Source organism: Rhinolophus sinicus, chromosome 14, assembly GCF_057876585.1.
Source record: "Rhinolophus sinicus isolate RSI-liver-muscle chromosome 14, RSI-T2T, whole genome shotgun sequence".
Classification (NCBI taxonomy): domain Eukaryota; kingdom Metazoa; phylum Chordata; class Mammalia; order Chiroptera; family Rhinolophidae; genus Rhinolophus; species Rhinolophus sinicus.
The window spans coordinates 134,909,329-134,920,000 of record NC_142514.1 but is presented as its reverse complement, the minus strand read 5'-3'; the positions used below and the strand labels follow the sequence as shown (position 1 = coordinate 134,920,000).

Sequence of the window (10,672 nt, the reverse complement as noted above, 5' to 3'; positions counted from 1 at the left end):
CAACATGGAGTTTCACCACCCAATAATGTCAATCTGTAGCATGATTACAGTGCAGGTGGCATTTGTGCTTGGAAAATATCAGGGTCTAAAAAGAAATAGATTTTAAGAGGTGCATCACTTTGAATAGAGATTAGACTTATACTGTGTATAACATAATTGGAAAACAAAACAAATCAGATTGGTGGAGAGGGTTTTTTAAAGGAAGGTATATTGAAATGCAGTATAAATCTTTTATATCCATTTAATTATGGAGAGTCCCTGATATATTATGCTTTACAAAATATTTGTTCTTCATCTATAGTTACTGGCTCACAGCTCCCAAAACCCTTGGAATTTCCTAAGTGTAAAGAGTGACAAAGATATATTTTGTTATGTTAATGAAGGTGACTTTTGAACTGTACCCAAGGGTGGGAGCTGGTTGCCAGGGGAACCAACCAAACCCTTAGGGGATTGGGACTTTCAGTCCCATCAGACCTCTAGGGAGAGGAGAACTGGAGATTGAGTTCAGTGGTCAATGGTGTGGATGAAAAAACATCCAGCCTCAGAGAAAGCTTATATAAGTTTATTTGAGCCAAACTGACAATAATTGCCAGGAAGCAAAATCTCAGCAGATTGAGAACATGCTCCAGAAAATGGCAGTTTGGGAACTTATTTTATACATTAGAATCAAAGGATGAGGGTTACATGAAATCTATTGGTGGTAAATTAAGGAGGTGGGAGAAAGTAAAGCAGGGGAATATCTGGGATTGAATAGAAAGGAGATTGGAGAGACAGATACTTCTTTTACATTGGTGGGTAGAGGATAGTTAACAGCTAATATTTTACAGCATATAGAGATGGTAATTGCAACAAAAGGACAATGAGGGATTCTGTAGTTTCCCGCTGAGGTGTGGTGGGTTTTGTCCTGGGGGGGTGGGGGTCCTGAAAAAGGGATTACTGACCTACCAAGGGTATGCTATCTCAGATGCAAAAAGACAACAGACAGGCTCACTTAAGGTAAAGACTGACCTTTGTCAAGGAAGCTACAGGCCCAGGATATGACTACCTGCCATGACTAGCTTTTAGTTAGGAATTTTTATGTTCAGACCACCCTATGTGGTTACTTTTGGTCTCTGAATTTGTAGGGCCTGCCAAGCAGGTCTCCCCTGAGCTTGTCAGGATTAGTATGTGGCCCCTTTTTTGTCCACAATGGCTAGTGACTTAGTCAATCATCACTACGTAATGAAGCCTCCAGAACAAGCCAGGAGGACAGCTGGTTGATCCTTTTTTTCTTGAGACCCTCTACAATGGAAACCAGAATGCTTCCATGTGCCACTGTGCTGCTCTAGCAAATTAATTGAGCCCAAGGCGGGAGTCACTGGAACCTGCAATATAGCTGGTTGGTCAGACGCACAGGGAAGAGCCTGGGATTGCAGCCGGTGTCTGAAGTGAGTGAGTGAGTGAGTGTGTGAGTGTGTGTGTGTGTGAATGTGTGCACGCACATGAGTACACTCACATGGGCAGTTTGTGGGACTGAACCCTTAATCTGTGGTGTCGGATGCTATCTCTGGGTAGATTGTGTCAGAATTGAATTGAATTCTTGGATACCTTGCTGATGTGTGAGAGTTGTTTGTTGATGTGGGAAGTAACCCCCCTATACACAACATGGAAATTGAGTCCAAGAACCCCTTTCAGTCCCTTTATAGGCTTCTTTGCCTATCTCCTTTCTTTGGAAAACTGTCCTCCAGATCCATCCTTATATAAATGTGCTGACTATAGGAGCAGCCATCGTTTAATGCAGTGGCTGGCCAGATACATGATCCTCTTTGAGACAACTAGGGCCTTTGACTGAGATTCTACTTGGAGGAAGAATGGCCTTAGTGATTGAGACCAAAGGAGTAAAACTTGGGAACTCATTTTCCAAAATGCAAAGAAAGTAAATCTGCAGGGAAAAAAAAAAAATGACCTAATTATCAGGGGAAAAAAACCCATGAAATGAGAAAATGGTGATGTTGATTTAGCCCCTGTTCCATTTCCTGCCGTGTGGTTTCTCTGTGAGAGTTTGCACTATTCTAATAATTCCCTTCTTCGTTCAAGCTGGATTGAGTTAGTTTTCTTCCTCATTCAACCAGAGAGTTCTAGTTACTATAAACAAACACTTCTATTATAAACTTAAAGGACAATAAGGAAAAGAAGGAAGAGGGGGAGGAGAGGAGCAGGAGGGGCCACAGTTCCTGTATTTGGTACTTGCTCTAAGCCAGGCACAACTGACGGCCTGAAGATCCGAGATGCGTGACTTACTGGAGGTCCTGGGGAAAACAGTCTATAAAGCTGATGTATAAGATTAGGGTCCTTGAGATGAACCTCCACATATCATGCACACACACAGGCACACGTGATACACTTCACTGTGAATTATGCATTTAATTTTGATTGTTTTCAAGCATTGATTCTTATTTGAGATAGACACTACTTTTCCTGAGATGGAGTCTAATAGCCTGATTTTACAGATGGAGAGACTGAGGCTTCAACAGAGCAGGCATTATACTGAAAGCCATAGAATTAGTTGGTGGCAGAGAAGGAGCTTAAATGCAGGTCCTTGGAGCCCTCAGCCCAAGTTCTCTCCTGCTTCTCTAATTCCGCAGCACCCGGCCATCAGTCAAGTAGAAACCCAATGGCTCTCCAGCACAAGTGTGTGCAGGGCATTTCTTTTGAGTGTGAGAGTTGGAGTTGAATGACAGTTGGCCCCGCTTTCTAATCCAACTCTAGGAGACAGTGAGCCCTTGACTCTGAACTGAAATCTACAATGGAATTTAGTTCCTTGCTGCAAACTTTGAACAGTAATTGGTATTATAGGCAGGAAGCATAACAATGAAAAGCATTTAAACCTCCTGTTGTTAAGAATCTTTAGGTCAATAGCACCATTTTAAAATCAATTTGAGGGTTTGCTGGATGATACAGAAGAGAAACTGCAATCAATGTAATAAGGTTAGATAACTCTAGTCATGTTAATAGCTACCTAAAGCTTGACATCAATCCCTTACATTGATTCTCACTTACAGTTTAAAAAAAAAGAAAAAAATTAGGAAGGACAAGCATAATACACACTCTCAGTGAAGCATCAAATTAGTATAAATAATGATTAAGAATAATTGCTGCTGTTATTGGAGAACACGTTAAAAATGAGGTTGCCGAGATATCTTCTGACAATGAGGAGAGGTTTTGGCAGTTTCGAAATTCAGAGAAGGGCAAGATTAATTGGTGTTGCAGAACGACACCTGTGATAGGGAAACTGGAGTGCACCGAGCTAGACAGAGGGTCAGATTTGTCCTCACTGTGGAGGAGATGCTTCTCAGCAGAGGTGGGACGACTACCATCTAGTGTTTGGCAAAGGATACAAAGGAGCTGATATTCCAAGGGTACAAAGATTGTGTGATGACAAGTAGAAATCTAGACTTGAAGTCCTGTTTGCATCCTACCAGTTACCCACCTGCACCAGTTATAAGCTCTGAATCTTTTGTACTCACCTCTCGAATCTGTTTCCTTACCTGTGAAAGGAATAATAATACCCACTCCCAGAGCTGTTGGGAGAACCAAGTAAGACAGTCTTGTGTATGATGTTTGCACCAAATGGCACATAAAACTTAGTTTACTTGCTGAGCATAAATGGATTGCTCAGAGTCAAATAACTAGTAAGTAAAGGAACCGGTTTCTGAACCCTGAACACAGGAACCCAGGCCCATAAACACTAGGCATCATCACAGGCTTAGCCATTACACAGATAATCCAGGGCCTCCAAATACAGCATATCGTGGACGCTTTTGCTATCCCCTCACCCCCACACATGCACACATTCAGACAACGTGTGTTTTTAAACTACAGACACCATGAGATTAACTGAAGGAGTGAAATTTACTGAGTGAATAAAATTTTAGACAAAAAGCAATAAAGCGAATGAGTTGTCAATGAAAATGTCGTAGATAAATGTATGGCATTCATATAGTTCTTTTAAGTATTACCAAATACCGTGTTTCCCTGAAAATAAAACCTTGTCTTATATTATATCATATTATGTAAGACCGGGTCTTATATTATAGTAAAATAAGACTGGGTCTTATATTAATTTTTGCTCCAAAAGACACATTAGAGTTGATGGTCTGGTTAGGTCTTATTTTCGGGGAAACACGGTAGCTAGGCCCCATCATGATGAAACTGTAAGCCATGTAAGGACCGAAACCAGGCTTGCTTTTGTGTTCCCTGTACCTGGCACTGGTAGTCCTCAGTAAACACTTGCTGAATGAATTAATTAATTAAAGAAGGAATGGACAAATATTCCTTTAAAATTTTTGCAAAATTCTGTGTTGATTACAACATAGCTACTTAACCTGCCTTTTCTTAAAAGATGAGAACTCAGAGGACTATAAAGATTATTTGATTTGCTCATGAAAATGTCAGAGCTTGGCCAAGAGAAAATGCAGTCCTCTGACCCCTAGTTGAGAATATTTAGGTCCATGTACACATTTATTGGCTTACAGAAGGGGGAGATAGCAGCAGGAGGGGATGCTTTACAAGAGAAGCCATCAGAAGCTGCAGAGGCCAGCCTGAAGGATGCCTGGTTCAATTTTGATATTTTTCTTGCTGATTTTGATTGATGAAGATGACACTGTTCTGGATCTTTCTGGAGTCCTCTGTCCAAGTCTACTGACTGACATGCTACAGAATTGCTGCTGATTGGTATATGCAAGCATATTCAGTGGAGGCCATCAGTTAAGTCTCACAAACAACAGGGTTTATGGTTTTTTTTGTTTTTGTTTTTTTCATTTCTCGTTAGGCTGAGGCTACTTACTCTGCTGACCCACGGGTTTTTGTAAACATACAAACCAACTCTCAAATCTGCTTCAGGATTTTTGGTGGGAATTCCTATTGCATCCCCATTAAGTCTTTCAAATACTTATTCATTCATTCGCATATTCTTTCAAATAATCATTCAGTGTTCAGACATTTATTCATTCCAGGATTAAACTCACTTTTCCACTCACTATTGCAAATGTTTATTCAGTGACTGATAAATGTGTAAAACACTGACCAGGATGTTCAAGATTGTCTGAAGTGAAATGCTTTATAACATACTTCCAAGACCTTATTGTAGGTATATTATGTACAATAAATGCAACATGTCCAACAGAGCACCTTTACATGCTTTTTTTCCTGCGCTCCCTATTTCCGTTATGGGCATTCTCATCTACCTGCACATGTGAAAACATTGGAGTTATTTATTTTTTCATTTTCCTTCCCCCTCTTTATAGAACTAATTTTAAAATTCTGCTGACTCTACCATCTGAATATTTTATAAACTGATTTCAAATACTGCTTCTCTAGCTATAGTTCTTTACCCAAGACATGGGGTATTGACACTGACATGATTTTCTCAAGTACTGAATAGCACCTACTGTTGTATGACTGGAGATACATAATAGAGGATATTTGTGTGTCAGGTTTGTAGCATTTCTGCCCTCATGAATTTTAAGAACAAGACTACCAGTCAATCTCTGAAACAAACATACTAACTAACAAGCAAAGTCACAAACTGAATTTATTGCTTACTTAAGTAAGAAGAGTTGGCTGGTGAGGCACAGTCTTTCTGAACAGATTGGCAGAAGTATGGATTTCGGAAACTGGAAGACTTTTCAGAGGCCTGAAAGGGTTGATGTAAGCTGGGGAAATACTACTGCATAAATGAGACTTGATTTGTCAGCACTCAGGAGTGTGTTCATAGACTGAGTCCTTTCCCAAGTGGTTTGACTTTCATAAGTGAGAAACTTGCCAAGAATATTCTCTGAGGTGCATTCTCTTTGATTGGTTAAACAGATTCAAAACTAGTCTGGCCATTCCAAGGCTACAGAACTGCCATTTATTCATTAAGGAAGATCAGAGTTATTTTTGGTGACTACCATGGTTGTAAAATAATTAGTCTTTTCCTATGTGTATGGATTATTTTTTTTTAAATTCTTATGAGTCATCCTTCAATAGCCTCCCACTTCCATTTAAAATAAAGCCAAAGCTCTCAGCAGTTTATAGGATTCTACAAAATCTGTCCCCATTGACCCCACAGCCCATTTACCACTTGGACATTATGTCCCACTATCCTCCCATTTGCTGATTACACTCCAGTTACCCTGTTCTTCTTGTTTCCGCCTCAGGGACTTGCAGTTCCTCTTGCCTGGAATGTTGTTCCCCCAAGCATCAGCACAGCGCAATTCTCAAATCCTCACAACTTTGCTTAAATCACACCCGGACCCTCTCGATGAGGCCTGCCCTGACCACTCTCCCCGCCCAAAACCTTCTAACATAGCAACTCTACCCTGCCCCCTCCTTGATTTATTTTTATCTATAATATGTCATGATACATACATATTTATGTTTTTACTTATTTATTTTTTGTCTCCTTACACTGGAATGTAAGGTTCCTGTGGGGTTTTTGTTGAACTAGTGTTTTCTTATCTTCTAAAATGATACCTGGTACATAATAGGACTTCATAAATCCTTATTCACTCAATTTCTCATCGCTAAGAGTTCCCTCTGTAGTTTCCCAACCTTCAACTGCCCCCTGACATTTTCATGACATCGATTCTTTGTATCGTTATTAGGGCCATTGTCTAAGAAATGAATAAACTGCCTTGAACCTTATTTGTAACGGTGGGGGTAGAGATATGGTAGATGGTGAAAGAGAAAGAAAAATTAAAAAGCAGTATGGAAATTTGATGGTTACACTTCTCTACTGAAAACAATCCAGTGGTTTCCCATCGCTCTTTGGAATAATTCTAAATTCTGTATTGCTTGCAATGTTACTTAATTAATATTTCCACCTTTATTTCTAGATCTCCTTATGATCATTATTTTTCTCTTTTTGGAAATTCTCTAAGCATCCCATGTAGTTGTATGCCTTTATGGCTTCATTTATGTGGTTAGTCAGTCTGTAATATCCATTCTCTATCGTTAGGTTCTACTGAAGAATACTTCAAGTTCCAATTAAAGGTACCAACTCTGTGGGGATTCACTGGATCCCCTCCAAACCTATTCAATAATCCCTTCATCCTTCTCCTCACGGTTCCATGATCATGCCTCTGTTGGAGACTTTAACTGATGGTAAGAGAATCTGAACCTTCACAAAACTCTGATGATGAACTAACTGAAGGTGAAATCATATCACCTAGTCATTGTCACATCATCCTCTAAGACGGAGGACCTGTACTTCCTAGTACAACACTTGACAAATAGAAGATGCTCTGTAAAGCTTTCTGGAAAAAACGGTCGACTTCATAGGAACTCAGATTGAGAGGACAGCTCTACCATATATGCTGATATATAGCTAATTAGAATTGGGGCTTTGTAGGTACTGTGCGTTTTGCAGGTTTCAACTCATTTAGTCTTTCCATTATCCCTATGAAATAGCATCATGTCTTTTCACACCAAAGGGAATTGAGGCACAGAAATCAAATAACACACTGAAGCACACTGCTTTTAAGTTGCAAACTGGAGAGAGAAACCCACACGCTTTGTTCCCACAGTATGCACTCTGAACCATTCTACTCCGAAGCCTTTCCACCCAGTGGAGCCCCAGAGATGTGGGCAAAGCCTGGTTAGGCTATTCACTGACTGTGTGACTGTAGGCGGGCTATTTAATCTGACCAGAATCTAGTTTTTGCATGGGTGATGTAAAAATAACACGGCACAATTTGCCGGGTTGTGCAATAACTGAAGTCAATAATGAACATGCTGCCTCTATCCCTTTCCCTGGTGGGTTGCATGACACTAATAGAGAAGCTGATTGATTGGCTAGGTTTACATTTGCCTTGATAACTTATGGCCCGTTAAAGTAATGCAGCACCAAGTCGATACGCTTCCGCATAGAGTTTCTAAATTCCCACCCCTCCTGTTTTCCTTCAATTCAGTCAACAGAAAATACTTAATGTTTTTCTCTCTGAGAATTCTGGAGAAGAATAAGATGAGTCATCACCCTCTGGCCGCCACACTACAGGCGCGTTCATGTGTGTGAAGCATCTCCCTGCACTGGGAAATGTTAACTGCTTCTGGGTAATAAACCAGCAATGCATTTCTGATTCCTTTGAAAGAGAGGACCATAATCCAAAGTTGTCCAGATGGGAGGCAGGGGAGAGTAAATGAGAGGAAATACATTTTATTCATTCATTATTGAGAGCTAATGCTAATGTCTTCCATTTTTATAGCATTTACAGGTTACAGATCATTTTATATGGGTGAAAACTTTTCCTTTCATGGTCAGGGTCAATGGAATTATAGTAACTTAAAGATGAAGAGACCGAGGATCCAAGAAATGACATCTTAGCAGAAACTAGTCAGCAAAAGTCCCCACCTCAACACCCCAAGTCTTCGGATCATAGTTCTAAGTTCCTTTTTACTACACCTCATTGCTTTTCTAAGTACAAGGTGGTAGACATGAAATAAATGTTATTATTAGAACAGCTGCCACCAGAATTCCCCTTAGGATTAAATTATCTTGGAAAAAATATCTTGATTAAAAATAATAATTTAGAGAATATAAGGGTCCGTGGGAAAGCATGAGCCAAGGTGAAGTTTAAGGAAAGCCAATAAGAAAGATACTTGCTTTCACTTATACCTTTTGGGTTTTTCCATTTGCTTATTTTAGCAGTTGCACACGAGAAAAGTTAGTATTTTGTATGATCACAAGTAGACTGATGGCTCTAAAGATATACACCTAAATATGACTGTTTTTTTTTTTGATGATTTTGCAAATTTATTCTTCCTCAACAATGAAATCTGCTTTTATGTTTTATTTATTTCTTTATTTTATAAAGAAAAACAACTCAAAATACCCCAAGGCCCCTGAAAAGCAGAATGCAGCCAGATGGCCCAGGTAAAATAAAGACAAGAAGAAGAGATGAGTCTGGCCGGGCTTTGATTGAGTGCCTCTGACACAGATTCATCAGTGTTCTCACTGACAGGAAGGGCCAAGAGCTTTTCTTAACTTAATTTCACTCCTTGCTATTTATACTAGAATAGAGTTTCAGCGTAAATTTCTGTTTTCATTATAATATTGGTTCTAAGAAGTCACTCAGCCCAGAAATCCTAATCATAAGAAGTGTTTTAGAAACAGTCCTGGATCTGGTGTCAAGAGATGTAGGTTTAAATCCGGTCTCTGCCACCTACTGTGCACTTGGGTGATTCACTTCTTTTCTACAAGCCTAGGTTGTTATAGATATTATAGTTCGGGGTTTCAGCTAGAATTTAGATACTTCTATATAAGTAAAACTCTTGAATTATGGGTCTGGCAGGAGTTTGCTTCATTAAGGTTTCTTAACGTCCCTATATCTACCTCTTTGGATAGAGTGAGGTCAGGGGAAAGAGTAACAGAAAACGGGTATCCTGAATCAGGGGTCCAGACCAGCAGCCTCTAGAGGGCCTGTTAGAAATGCCAGTCTTCAGGTCCCACCTACTCAGTTATGACTTCTGGGGGGATAGATCCATCCTTGGGTTTTATCAAGCTCTCCCTATGATTCTGACACACTGAAGTATGAGAACTACGGTCCTAGAAGCAGGATGAGATGGAGATGATAGTTCGTGCCATCTCTGAGCTTGGTTTCCTTGCTCACTCCCTTGGTCTCATGCCTCAAGCCTAGTATGAAAGGTTGCAGACAAACTCTGGAGAAGTGCTTACTCCAGCATCTCTCATCCAATCCTCCTTTTTTATGAACCCGAAGAATGTTATGCCCACCTTTAATGTTTTATAAATATGCGTTAAATTGTGCCATAAAGCAAATCAATGCAACCGTCCATAACACTGCTTTGGTTTCCGACTACTCATGCTCGCCAGGAGATCTTACATGCCCATCCCAGTGGACCTTCACTTTCTCTCCATCCTTAACCCTGAAACTTACATGTATATTCTGTACACATTGTCATGTGCCCACACAGCTTTCTCATTTCACCACCACCTCTCAAGATGCTAGAACCTGCCAGTCCGGCTGGGTTCCAGTGGATCATTCAGACACCTGTAGGCTTTCCTATCTGCTCTAGAAGCAATTCAAGTGAGGAGAATTTTAGAAGTGTACTCTCCACCAGCAAGGTCTGGAAATACCTATAGTGTCTACTTGGGTCAGAGCATAGACAGTCTAATAGGACTAATTTCTGCACATTTGTTCAGGCTGGCCATGTAGTTAGTTATAAAAATTACTTCCAAACACACATGAGCTATTAGTTTCATATGCCATATAAAGTATTTCATTTGTGGTATACGCAGTCTCACTTGACTGCATTTCTTTTCTGAATGGAAGTTCCTGATGAGAGTAAAGAGGTACAACATCCATCTAGAAAAACCAAAGCTAAGGCCCAAACTTGACACTCATGCAACATAAATAAGAAACAATTCTTAGAATACAAAATCATAAAGTTATACCAGTATCACTGAAGATTGATGCTGGGTTTGGCATTTCAGAAAAGGAATGTGTGAAAAGAAAACTTGTATCACATATGATCAATTTATACTGTTTAATATTTCTATACCCTGTATCCTATACGGTAGTATTACTTCCAAGCAATATTTTACAATTGAAATGCACATCACTGAATGGAGGCAATTTTGTCTGAGTCATTCAATTTGATCCCACTGGTCACTGAGAGGAGCAATGACAATGCC

General features: G+C 39.9%; 1 protein-coding gene across 1 annotated transcript in view; it reads right to left on the bottom strand.

Annotated features, from left to right (window-relative positions):
* TENM4 (teneurin transmembrane protein 4) overlaps positions 1-10,672 on the bottom strand; it is a 2,724,551-nt gene that overhangs the window by 1,510,290 nt on the left and 1,203,589 nt on the right. The gene's annotated exons all lie outside the window — the stretch shown is intronic.